Genomic DNA, 14,257 nt, shown 5'->3' with positions numbered 1-14,257 from the left:
CTGTGTGGGTGGACCATTTCAGATTTTCAGTGATGTGTACGCTCAGGAACTTGAAGCTTTTTCACCTTCTCCACTGTGGTCCTGTCGATGTGGATGGGGGCATGCTCCCTCTGCTGTCTCCTGAAGTCCACAATCATTTCCTTTGTTTTGTTGACGTAGAGGGAGAGGTATTTCCCTGGCACAACTCCTGCAGGACCCTCCTCCCTTTAGACGGTCTCATCATTGTTGGTAATCAGGTCTACCACTGTTGTGTTGTCTGCAAACTTTAAAATATATATATATTTCACCAGGTAGGCTAGTTGAGAACAAGTTCTCATTTACAACTGCGACCTGGCCAAGATAAAGCAAAGCAGTGTGACACAAAAAACAACACAGAGTTACACATGGAATAAACAAACATACAGTCAATAATACAGTAGAGAAAGTCTATATACAGTGTGTGTAAATGAGGTAGGATAAGGGGGGTGAGGCAATAAACAGGCCATAGTGGTGAAATTATTACAGTATGGCAAATTAAACACTGGAGTGATAAATGTGCAGAAGATGAGTGTGCAAGTAGCTGTACTGGGGTGCAAAATAAATGACAATATGGTGATGAGGTAGTTGGCTGGGCTATTTACAGATTGGCTATGAACAGAGGCAGTGATCTGTGAGCTGCTCTGACTGCTGGTGCTTAAAGCTAGTGAGGGAGAAATGAGACTCCACCTTCAGTGATTTTTGCAGTTTGTTCCAGTCATTGGCAGCAGAGAACTGGAAGGAAAGGCGTCCGAAGGAAGAATTGGCTTTGGGGATGACCATTACATTTACATTTAAGTCATTTAGCAGACGCTCTTATCCAGAGCGACTTACAAATTGGTGCTTTCACCTTATGACATCCAGTGGAACAGCCACTTTACAATAGTGCATCTAGGTCTTTTAAGGGGGGAGGGGGAGAAGGATTACTTTATCCTATCCTAGGTATTCCTTAAAGAGGTGGGGTTTCAGGTGTCTCCGGAAGGTGGTGATTGACTCCGCTGTCCTGGCGTCGTGAGGGAGTTTGTTCCACCATTGGGGGGCCAGAGCAGCGAACAGTTTTGACTGGGCTGAGCGGGAACTGTACTTCCTCAGTGGTAGGGAGGCGAGCAGGCCAGAGGTGGATGAACGCAGTGCCCTTGTTTGGGTGTAGGGCCTGATCAGAGCCTGGAGGTAGTGAGGTGCCGTTCCCCTCACAGCTCCGTAGGCAAGCACCATGGTCTTGTAGCGGATGCGAGCTTCAACTGGAAGCCAGTGGAGAGAGCGGAGGAGCGGGGTGACGTGAGAGAACTTGGGAAGGTTGAACACCAGACGGGCTGCGGCGTTCTGGATGAGTTGTAGGGGTTTAATGGCACAGGCAGGGAGCCCAGCCAACAGCGAGTTGCAGTAATCCAGACGGGAGATGACAAGTGCCTGGATTAGGACCTGTGCCGCTTCCTGTGTGAGGCAGGGTCGTACTCTGCGGATGTTGTAGAGCATGAACCTACAGGAACGGGCCATCGCCTTGATGTTATTTGAGAACGACAGGGTGTTGTCCAGGATCACGCCAAGGTTCTTAGCGCTCTGGGACGAGGACACAATGGAGTTGTCAACCGTGATGGCGAGATCATGGAACGGGCAGTCCTTCCCCGGGAGGAAGAGCAGCTCCGTCTTGCCGAGGTTCAGCTTGAGGTGATGATCCGTCATCCACACTGATATGTCTGCCAGACATGCAGAGATGCGATTCGCCACCTGGTCGTCAGAAGGGGGAAAGGAGAAGATTAATTGTGTGTCGTCTGCATAGCAATGATAGGAGAGACCATGTGAGGTTATGACAGAGCCAAGTGACTTGGTGTATAGCGAGAATAGGAGAGGGCCTAGAACAGAGCCCTGGGGACACCAGTGGTGAGAGCACGTGGTGAGGAGACGGATTCTCGCCACGCCACCTGGTAGGAGCGACCTGTCAGGTAGGACGCAATCCAAGCGTGGGCGCGCCGGAGATGCCCAACTCGGAGAGGGTGGAGAGGAGGATCTGATGGTTCACAGTATCGAAGGCAGCCGATAGGTCTAGAAGGATGAGAGCAGAGGAGAGAGAGTTAGCTTTAGCAGTGCGGAGCGCCTCCGTGATACAGAGAAGAGCAGTCTCAGTTGAATGACTAGTCTTGAAACCTGACTGATTTGGATCAAGAAGGTCATTCTGAGAGAGATAGCGGGAGAGCTGGCCAAGGACGGCACGTTCAAGAGTTTTGGAGAGAAAAGAAAGAAGGGATACTGGTCTGTAGTTGTTGACATCGGAGGGATCGAGTGTAGGTTTTTCAGAAGGGTGCAACTCTCGCTCTCTTGAAGACGGGAGGGACGTAGCCAGCGGTCAGGGATGAGTTGATGAGCGAGGTGAGGTAAGGGAGAAGGTCACCGGAGATGGTCTGGAGAAGAGGGGAGGGGATAGGGTCAAGCGGGCAGGTTGTTGGGCGGCCGGCCGTCACAAGACGCGAGATGTCATCTGGAGAGAGAGGGGAGAAAGAGGTCAGAGCACAGGGTAGGGCAGTGTGAGCAGAACCAGCGGTGTCGTTAGACTTAGCAAACGAGGATCGGATGTCGTCGACCTTCTTTTCAAAATGGTTGACGAAGTCATCTGCAGAGAGGGAGGAGGGGGAGGGGGAGGAGGATTCAAGAGGAGGAGAAGGTGGCAAAGAGCTTCCTAGGGTTAGAGGCAGATGCTTGGAATTTAGAGTGGTAGAAAGTGGCTTTAGCAGCAGAGACGGAGGAGGAAAATGTAGAGAGGAGGGAGTGAAAGGATGCCAGGTCTGCAGGGAGGCGAGTTTTCCTCCATTTCCGCTCGGCTGCCCGGAGCCCTGTTCTGTGAGCTCGCAATGAGTCGTCGAGCCACGGAGCGGGAGGGGAGGACCGAGCCGGCCTGGAGGATAGGGGACATAGAGAGTCAAAGGATGCAGAAAGGGAGGAGAGGAGGGTTGAGGAGGCAGAATCAGGAGATAGGTTGGAGAAGGTTTGAGCAGAGGGAAGAGATGATAGGATGGAAGAGGAGAGAGTAGCGGGGAGAGAGAGCGAAGGTTGGGACGGCGCGATACCATCCAGTAGGGGCAGTGTGGGAAGTGTTGGATGAGAGCGAGAGGGAAAAGGATACAAGGTAGTGGTCGGAGACTTGGAGGGGAGTAGCAATGAGGTTAGTGGAGGAACAGCATCTAGTAAAGATGAGGTCGAGCGTATTGCCTGCCTTGTGAGTAGGGGGGAAGGTGAGAGGGTGAGGTCAAAAGAGGAGAGGAGTGGAAAGAAGGAGGCAGAGAGGAATGAGTCAAAGGTAGACGTGGGGAGGTTAAAGTCGCCCAGAACTGTGAGAGGTGAGCCGTCCTCAGGAAAGGAGCTTATCAAGGCATCAAGCTCATTGATGAACTCTCCGAGGGAACCTGGAGGGCGATAAATGATAAGGATGTTAAGCTTGAAAGGGCTGGTAACTGTGACAGCATGGAATTCAAAGGAGGCGATAGACAGATGGGTAAGGGGAGAAAGAGAGAATGACCACTTGGGAGAGATGAGGATCCCGGTGCCACCACCCCGCTGACCAGAAGCTCTCGGGTGTGCGAGAGCACGTGGGCGGACGAAGAGAGAGCAGTAGGAGTAGCGGTGTTGTCTGTGGTGATCCATGTTTCCGTCAGAGCCAAGAAGTCGAGGGACTGGAGGGAGACATAGGCTGAGATGAACTCTGCCTTGTTGGCCGCAGATCGGCAGTTCCAGAGGCTACCGGAGACCTGGAACTCCACGTGGGTCGTGCGCGCTGGGACCACCAGATTAGGGTGGCTGCGGCCATGCGGTGTGGAGCGTTTGTATGGTCTGTGCAGAGAGGAGAGAACAGGGATAGACAGACACATAGTTGACAGGCTAGAGAAGAGGCTACGCTAATGCAGAGGAGATTGGAATGACAAGTGGACTACACGTCTCGAATGTTCAGAAAGTTAAGCTTACGTAGCAAGAATCTAATTGACTAAAATGATTAAAATGATAGAGTACTGCTGGGGTAGGCTAGCTGCGTTGTTGACACTACCCTAATCAAGTCGTACCGTTGAGTGTGAAGTTTCTACAATGCTGCTTATCGGGAGCTAGCTGGCTAGCTAGCAGTGTTGGTTACGTTACGTTGCGTTAGGAGAACGACAATAGCTGGCTAGCTAACCTAGAAAATCGCTCTAGACTACACAATTATCTTTGAAACAAAGACGGCTATGTAGCTAGCTATGTAGCTAGCTACGATCAAACAAATCACACCGTTGGGACTGTAATGAAATGCAGTGAAAAAGTGATACTACCTGTGGAGCGACGCGGAATGCGACCAGAATGCGAAAGTTCTATTCAGTAGACGTTGGCTGGCTATTGGCTAGCTAGGAGTGTCTCCTACGTTAAGGACGACAAAATAGCTGGCTAGCTAACCTCGGTGAATTAAGATAATCACTCTAAGACTACACACTCTAAACTACACAATTATCTTGGATACGAAGGCAGCAAAGACAACTATGTAGCTATCTAATACTACACTAATCAAGTCGTTCGGTTGAGTGTGATAGTTACTACAGTGCTACGGTAGCCGGTGAACGTATGCTAGCTGGCTAGCTGCTAGGCAGATAGGAGGGCGACGAAATACGATAATAACGCAATTATCACTCTAAGACTCCACACTCTAAGCTACACAATTATCTTGGATACGAAGACAGCAAAGACAACTATGTAACTAGCTATGTAGCTAGCTAACACTACACTAATCAAGACGTTCAGTTGAGTGTGATAGTACTACAGTGCTACGGTAGACGGTGAACGTGTTGGACAGATAGGAGACGACAGATAGGAGACGACGAAATACGATAATTACGCAATTATCTTTGATACAACGACGACTATGTAGCTAGCTAAGAGGAAATTGCTAAGATTAGACAAATCAGACCGTTGTACTATAATGAAATGTAATGAAATGTAATGAAAAAGTTATACAACCTGCAGACCGAAGCTGATGACCAGGTAAATATACCTGCTAGAGCGCATGCTGCGGGTGGGTGCTGCTATGGTGATCAGTGAGCTGAGATAATGCGGGGCTTTACCAAGCAAAGACTTATAGATGACCTGGAGCCAGTGGGTTTGGCAACGGATATGAAGCGAGGGCCAGCCAACGAGAGCATACAGGTCGCAGTGGTGGGTAGTATATGGGGCTTTGGTGACAAAACGGATGGCACTGTGATAGACTGCATCCAATTTGCTGAGTAGATTGTGGGAGGCTATTTTGTAAATGATATCGCCTAAGTCAAGGATTGGTTGGAAAGTCAGTTTTAGGAGGGTATGTTTGGCAGCATGAGTGAAGGATGCTTTGTTGCAAAATAGGAAGCCGATTCTAGATTTACTTTTGGGTTGGAGATGCTTAATGTGAGTCTGGAAGGAGAGTTTACAGTCTAACCAGACACCTAGGTATTTGTAGTCCACATATTCTGAGTCAGAACCGTCCAGAGTAGTGATGCTGGACGGGTGGGTAGATGTGGGCAGCGATCTGTTGAAGAGCATGCATTTAGTTTTACTTGCATTTAAGAGCAGTTGGAGGCCACGGAAGGAGAGTTGTATGGCATTGAAGCTCGTCTGGAGGTCAGTTAACATAGTGTCCAAAGAAAGGCCAGATGTATACAGAATGGTGTCGTCTGTGTAGAGGTGGATCAGAGAATCACCAACAGCAAGAGCGACATCATTGATGTATACAGAGAAAAGAGTCGGCCCGAGGATTAAACCCTGTGGCACCCCTATAGAGACTGCCAAAGGTCCGGACAACAGGCCCTCCGATTTGACACACTGAACTGTATCTGAGAGTAGTTGGTGAACCAGGCGAGGCAGTCATTTGAGAAACCAAGGCTTTTTAGTCTGCCGATAAGAATGTGGTGGTTGACAGAGTCAAAAGCCTTGGCCAGGTCGATGAAGATGGCTGCACAGTATTGTCTCTTATCGATGGCGGTTATGATATCGTTTAGGACCTTGAGCGTGGCTGAGGTGCACCCATGACCAGCTCGGAAACCAGATTGCATGGTGGAGAAAGTATGGTGGGATTCGAAATGGTCGGTGATCTGTTTGTTAACTTGGCTTTCGAAAACCTTAGAAAGGCAGGGTAGGATAGATTTAGGTCTGTAGCAGTTTGGGTCTAGAGTGTCTCCCCCTTTGAAGAGGGGGGTGACCGCGGCAGCTTTCCAATCTTTGGGGATCTCAGACGAAACAAAAGAGATGTTGAACAAGCTAGTAATAGGGGTTGCAACAATTTCTGCAGATAATTTTAGGAAGAGAGGGTCCAGATTGTCTAGCCCTGCTGATTTGTAGGGGTCCAGATTTTGAAGCACTTTCAGAGGATCAGCTATCTGGATTTGGGTGAAGGAGAAATGGGGGAGGCTTGGGCAAGTTGCAGTGAGTGTTGCTGGGCTGTTGACCGGGGTAGGGGTATCCAGGTGAAAAGCATGGCCAACCGTAGAAAAAAGCTTATTGAAATCCCCAATTATCACGGATTTCCTAGCCTCAGTGCAGCAGGCAGCTGGGAGGAGGGGCTCTTGTTCTCCATGGACTTTACAGTGTCCCAGAACTTTTTGGAGTTAGAGCTACAGGATGTTAGAGCTAGAGCTACAGATTTCTGTTTGAAAAAGCTAACCTTTGCTTTCCTAACTGCCTGTGTATATTGGTTCCTAACTTCCCTGAAAAGTTGCATATCACGGGGGTTATTCGATGCTAATGTAGTACGCCACAGGATGTTTTTGTGCTAGTCAAGGGCAGTCATTTCTGGAGTGAACCAAGGGCTATATCTGTTCCTGGTACTACATTTTTTGAATGGGGCATGCTTATTTAAGATGGTGAGGAAAGCACTTTTAAAGAATAAACTGGCATCCTCTACTGACGGAATGAGGTCAATATCCTTCCAGGATTCCCGGGCCAGGTCAATTAGAAATGCTTGCTTGCTGAAGTGTTTTAGGGAGCGTTTGACAGTGATGAGGGGTGGTCGCTTGACCGCAGACCCATTACGGACGCAGGCAATGAGGCAGTGATCGCTGAGATCCTGGTTGAAGACAGCAGAGGTGTATTTGGAGGGCAGGTTGGTTAGGATGATATATATGAGGGTGCCCGTGTTTACGTATTTGGGGTTGTACCTGGTGGGTTCATTGATAATTTGTGTAAGATTGAGAACATCAAGCTTAGATTGTAGGATGGTGTTAAGCATGTCCCAGTTTAGGTCACCAAACAGCACGAGCTCTGAAGATAGATGGGGGAGAATCAATTCACATATGGTGTCCAGGGCACAGCTGGGGGCAGAAGGTGGTCTATAGCAAGTGGCAACGGTAAGAGACTTGTTTCTGGAGAGGTGGGGTTTTAAAAGTAGAAGCTCAAATTATTTGGGCACAGACCTGGATAGCATGACAGACCTCTGCAGGCCATCTTTGCAGTAGATTGCAACTCCGCCCCCTTTGGCAGTTCTATCTTGTCGGAAAATGTTATAGTTAGGGATGGAAATTTCAGGGTTTTTGGAGGTCTTCCTAAGCCAGGATTCAAACACGGCTAGGACATCGAGTTGGCATAGTGTGCTAGGGCAGTGAATAAAGCAAACTTAGGGAGGAGGCTTCTAATGGTAACATGCACGAAATCAAGGCTTTTACGCTAACAGAAGTCAACAAATGAGAACACCTGGGAAATGGGAGTGGAGCTAGGCACTGCAGGGCCTGGATTAACCTCCACATCACCAGAGGAACAGAGGAGGAGTAGGATAAGGGTACGGCTAAAGGCTAAAAGAACCGGTCGTCTAGTACGTTCAGAACAGAGAGTAAAAGGAGCAGATTTCTGGGCACGGTAGAATAGATTCAAGGCATAATGTACAGACAAAGGTATGGTAGGATGAGAATACAGTGGGGGTAAACCTGTGCATAGAGTGACAATGAAAGAGGTGTATTGTCTCTAGAAATATAATTTAAACCAGGTGATGTCACCGCATGTGTGGGAGGTGGAACTAAAGTGTTAACTAAGGTATATTGAGCAGGGCTAGAGGCTCTACAGTGAAATAAGGCAACTTGATGATTGAGTTGGAAGCATGTGTGAACAGAGAGTACAGGAGGGGGCTGAGCATACACTCTTGTGGGGCCCCTGTGTTGCAGTGTGATGGCGATTGCCTCCGTGTATCTATTAGGGCAGTGTGCAAATTGCTGTGGGTCAAGGGTGTCGTGGTAAGGTGGAGGTGATATAATCTCTCAAAGCACTTCATGATGACAGAAGTGAGTGCTACGGGGGCGATAGTCATTTAGTTCAGCTACCTTTGCTTTCTTGGGTACAGGAACATCTTGACACAAGTGGAAACAGCAGTCTGAGATAGGGAGATTGAACATGTCTGTAAACACTCTAGCCAGCTGGTCTGCGCATGCTCTGAGGACGCGTCTAGTGTGTGTGTGTGTGTGTGTGTGTGTGTGTGTGTGTGTGTGTGTGTGTGTGTGTGTGTGTGTGTGTGTGTGTGTGTGTGTGTTTGTGGCTAGGGCTGTGCAGTGACTTCCAGACAGACTGAATCCAGCAGCCTTATATTGGTTAATAGAGCGTGGTAAAGAAAGACAGACAGATGGACGGTTGGGCGGATGGACAGACACACACACACACACACACACACACACACACACACAGAGACACCCATTGATGTGCCAGTCGGCCTGCCCTAAATTCTGATTCAGATGGTTGATTGCAGATGGATGGCTGGTAACGAGTCATTGCCTGTTCTGGCCTTGAACACACACACACACACTCACACTGAGTGAATCGAGAGGGAGGCACATCACCGTTGTGTGTGCCTGCCTGCCTGCCTGCGTAAGTGTGTGTGTGTGTGTGTGTGTGTGTGTGTGTGTGTGTGTGTGTGTGTGTGTGTGTGTGTGTGTGTGTGTGTGTGTGTGTGTGTGTGTGTGTGTGTGTGTGTGTGTGTGTGTGTGTGTTTGAGTGAGTGAGTGAGTGAGTGAGTGAGTGAGTGAGTGAGTGAGTGAGTGAGTGAGTGAGTGAGTGAGTGAGAGAGCATCATTATTCTGCCATCAGCCATAGAGCATAATTGATTAACATGAAGGACTGGAGGAGATTAGGATAGGCAGACCGTGTGAAAGAGATAGAGAGAGGATAGGTAGAGAGAGGGGAGGTAGAGGTAGAGAGAGGAGAGGAGAGGAGAGGAGAGGAGAGGAGAGGAGAGGAGAGGAGAGGAGAGGAGAGGAGAGGAGAGGAGAGGAGAGGAGAGGAGAGGTAGAGAGAGGAGAGGAGAGGTAGAGGTAGAGAGGAGAGGTAGAGATGGAGAGAGCAGAGGTAGAGATAGAGATAGCGATAGAGAGAGGAGAGGTAGAGATGGAGAAGAGAGGTAGAGAGATGTAGAGATAGAGAGCGGAGTGGTAGAGAGAGGAGAGGTAGAGATGGAGAGGAGAGGTAGAGATAGAGAGCAGAGAGGTAGAGATAGAGGAGAGGTAGAGAGGAGAGGTAGGGATGGAGCGAGGAGAGGCAGAGGTAGAGAGAGGAGAGGTAGAGAGGAGAGAGGAGAGGTAGAGAGGAGAGAGGAGAGAGGAGAGGCCGGGATGGAGAGAGGAGAGGTAGAGGTAGAGGGAGAGATTAATCAAAACAGAAACATTTTACATTTGGCTAGAAATTAAAAAAGAAATTATCTCAACAGAGAAAAATGTCCTCCTGTGTGCTACTTATACCCCCCCCCCCCCACTAGAATCCCCATACTTTAATGAAGACAGCTTCTCCATCCTAGAGGGGGAGATCAATCATTTCCAGGCCCAGGGACATGTAATAGTCTGTGGCGATCTAAATACCAGAACTGGACAAGAACCTGACACCCTAAGCACACAGGGGAACAAACACCTACCTGAAGGGGACAGCATTCCCTCCCCCATATGCCCCCCTAGGCAGAAGGCTTCAAGGGGACTCCTATGGTAGGTACACCTATAGCTCATCACTTGGCAGTAGTACTGTAGACTACTTTATCACTGACCTCAACCTAGAGTCTCTCAGGGTGTTGACAGTCAGCCCACTGACACCCCTATCAGATCACAGGTAAATCACAGCCTACTTGAACGGAGCAATACTCAATCATGAGGCATCAAATTCAAAGGAACTGAAAAATATTAAGAAATACTATAGATGGAAAGAAAGTATTTTGGAAACGTTCCAAAAACAATTAGGCAACAACAAATTACATCCCCTTTAGACCACTTCCTGGACAAAACGTTCCACTGTAATAGTGAAGGTGTAAACTTGGCAGTAGAAAACCTAAACAATATATTTGACCTCTCAGCTTCCCTATCAAACAAAAACAATTCTAACAGAAAACTAACAACAATGACAAATGGTTTGATAAAGAATCAAAAACCTACGAAAGAAATTGAAAAACCTATCCAACCAAAAACATAGAGACCCAAAAAACCTGAGTCTATGCCTTCACTATGGTGAATCACTAAAATAATAGAGAAATACTCTACGGAAAAAGAAGGAACAGAACGTCAGAAATCCGCTCAAAGTAATTGAAGAATCCATAGATTCTAACCACTTCTGGGAAAATTGGAAAACACTAAATAAACAACAACACAAAGAGTTATCTATCCAAAATGGAGATGTATGGGTAAACCACTTCTCCAATCTTTTTGGGCCCATGACAAAGAAAAAACAGCAAAAACATATACATGATCAAATACAAATCTTAGAATCAACTATTAAAGACGACCAGAACCCACTGAATTCTCCAATTACTTTGAATGAACTACAGGACAAAATTCAAACCCTTCCTCAGATAAAACAATTTACGGAGCAAATGTCAAATTGGCTTTTTACCAAATTACCATTTGACAGATCACGTATTCACCCTGTACACCTTAACTGACAAACAAACATACCAAAACAATGGAAAAGTCGTCACATTCTTTGTTGATTTCAAAAAAGCATAAGACTCAATTTACCACAAGCGTCTGGTAAAAAACACACACATTTCTTCCCAAAGGGCCGTGAGGTGAGCCAGGGATGCAGCTTAAGCCCCACCCTCTTCAACATTTATATATAAACAAATTAGCGAAGGCACTAGAACAGTCTGCAGCACCCGGCCTCACCCTACTAGAATCTGAAGTCAAATGTCTGCTGTTTGCTGATGATCTGGTGCTTCTGTCACCAACCAAGGAGGGCCTACAGCAGCACCTAGATCTTCTGCACAGATTCTGTCAGACCTGGGCCATGACAGTAAATCTCAGTAAGACCAAAATAATGATGTTCCAAAAAAGGTCTAGTTGCTAGGGCCACAAATACAAATTCCATCTAGACACCGTTGCCCTAAGCACACAAAAAACAATACGTACCTTGGCCTAAACATCAGCGCCACAGGTAACTTCCACAAAGCTGTGAATGATCTGAGAGACAAGGCATTCTATGCCATCAAAAGGAACATAAAATTCAACATACCAATTAGGATCTGACTAAAAATACTTGAATCAGTTATAGACCCCATTGCACTTTATGGTTGTGAGGTCTGGGATTCGCTCACCAACCAAGAATTCCAAAAAATGGGACAGACACCAAATTGAGGCTGCATGCAGAATTCTGCAAAAATATCCTCTGTGTACAACGTAAAACACCAAATAATGCATGAAGAGCAGAATAAGGCCGATACCCGCTCATTATCAAATTCCAGAAAAGAGACTTTAAATTCTACAACCACCTAAAAGGAAGCGATTCACAAACCTTCCATAACAAAGCCATCACCTACAGAGAGATGAACCTGGAGAAGAGTCCCCTAAGGCTATGTGCACACTGCCCACAAAATGAGATGAAAACTGAGCTGCACTTTCTAACCTCCTGCCAAATGTATGACCACAATAAAGACACATATTTCCCTCAGAGTACACAGAACCACAAAGAATTAAAAAACAAACTGCAATATCTACTGGGTGAACAACTACAGTGTGCCATCACAGCAGAAAGATTTGTGACCTGTTGCCACAAGAAAAGGGCAACCAGTGAAGAACAAACACCATTGTAAATACAACCCTTATTTATGTTTATTTATTTTCACTTTTGTACTTTAACTATAGTACATTGTTACAACACTGTATATAGACATAGTATTTAGATTTGAAATGTCTTTATTATTTTGGAACTTCTGTGAGTGTAATGTTTACTGTATATTTGTTTTGTTTATTTTCTATTTTTCTTCATTTGTCAATGTAAACATGTGTTTCCCATGCCAATGAAGCCCCAGTGTCACGCCCTGGCCATAGAGAGGCTTTTTATTCTCTATTTCGGTTAGGCCAGGGTGTGACTAGGGTGGGCGTTCTATGTTCCTTTTTCTATTTCTTTGTTTTCGTCCGGGTATGGTCCTCAATCAGGGACAGCTGTCTGTCGTTGTCTCTGATTGAGAACCATACTTAGGCAGCCTGTTTTCCCACAATGGGTTGTGGGTAGTTATTTTCTGTTTTGTGTGTATTGCACCTTGCAGAGCTGTTCGTTTGTCGTGTTTTTTTTTTGTTTTTTTTGTTTGTTTGTTTTTTACCTTTATTTAACCAGGCAAGTTAGTTAATTAAGAACAAATTCTTATTTTCAATGAGGGCCTAGGAACAGTGGGTGTTCAGGGGCAGAACGACAGATTTGTACCTTGTCAGCTCGGGGGTTTGAACTCGCAACCTTCCGGTTACTAGTCCAACGCTCTAACCACTCTAACACCCTGCCGCCCCTTTTGTTCAAGTATTCGTATTTATTAAAAGGATTATGAATACTTACCACGCTGCACCTTGGTCCTCTTCTCCCGATGACAATCGTTACAGAACTACCCACCACCAATGGACCAAGCAGCGTGGTAACAAGGAGCAGAGGGTTCTGGACTCCTGGACTTGGGAAGAGATACTAGACGGTAAGGGACCCTGGAGTCAGGCTGGGGAATATCGCCACCCCAAAAAATAACTGGAGGCAGCGAAAGCTGAGCGGCGGCGATATGAGGCAAGGCAGCACAACAGGCACGAGAGGGGCACACAGGGAGATTGGCGGAGTCAGGCGATAGACCTGAGCCAACTCCCCGTGCGAGGCGTAGTACTGGTCAGGCACCATGTTATGCGGTGAAGCGCACGGTGTCGCCAGTACGCGCTCATAGCCCTGAGAGCTATAGGCCAGGCCCCGCAAGTGCCATGCGAGAGTGGGAATCCAGCCAGTGCGTGTTGTGCCAGCTCAGCGTGTTTGGTCTCCGGTACGCCGTTTCGGCCCAGGGTATCCTGCGCCGGCGCTGCGTGCTGTGGCTCCGGGGCACTGGGAGGGTGCAGTTCGCCCTATGCCTGCGCTCCGCCCGTGCCGGGAAAATGTGGGCATCGAGCCTAAGGGAGAGGTGCGAGTGGTATGCACCAGATCTCCAGTGCTCCCCCACAGACCGGTTCAACCTGTGCCTGCACTCTGGAGGGTCTGGGCTAAAGTGGTCATCCAGCCTGGAGGAGTGGTGCCAAGGCTGCACACCAGAGCTCCAGTGCTCCCCCACAGCCCGGTCCATCCGGTGCATCCTCCACACACCAGGCCTCCTGTAGGTCTCCCCAACCTGGTGGGTCCTGTGGCAGCCCCACGCACCAGGCTGTCTCTCCGTCTCCTCCCTCCAGGTTCTCCCGCCAGTCAGGAGCTGCCAGAGCCGCCCGTAAGTCACTAGCTGCCAGAGCCGCCCGTCAGTCAGGAGCTGCCAGAGCCGCCCGTCAGTCAGGAGCTGCCAGTCGCCCTTCACTCCAGAGCTGCCAGAATTGCAGCCCCTCAGTCCAGAGGCGCCCCTCAGTCCAGTGGGAGGGGAGGGGGGGGGGGGGGGGGGGTACTGTCACGCCCTGGCCATAGAGAGGCTTTTTATTCTCTATTTTGGTTAGGTCATGGTGTGACTAGGGTGGGCGTTTTAAGTTCCCTTACACGATGACCAAACTGGATCTGGATCTGTTCCCTTACACATTGACCAAACTGGATCTGGATCTGGTCTCTTACATGATGACCAAACTGGATCTGGTCTCTTACATGATGACCAAACTGGATCTGGTCTCTTACATGATGACCAAACTGGATCTGGATCTGGTCCCTTACATGATGACCAAACTGGGTCTGGATCTGGTCTCTTACATGATGACCAAACTGGATCTGGTCTCTTACATGATGACCAAACTGGATCTGGTCTCTTACATGATGACCAAACTGGATCTGGTCCCTTACATGATGACCAAACTGGATCTGGATCTGGTCCCTTACATGA

Source organism: Oncorhynchus nerka, linkage group LG19 (genome assembly GCF_034236695.1).
Source record: "Oncorhynchus nerka isolate Pitt River linkage group LG19, Oner_Uvic_2.0, whole genome shotgun sequence".
In the NCBI taxonomy this organism is placed as follows: Eukaryota; Metazoa; Chordata; class Actinopteri; order Salmoniformes; family Salmonidae; genus Oncorhynchus; species Oncorhynchus nerka.
The sequence above is the reverse complement of the archived record's forward strand: the minus strand, read 5'-3'. Positions refer to the sequence as shown.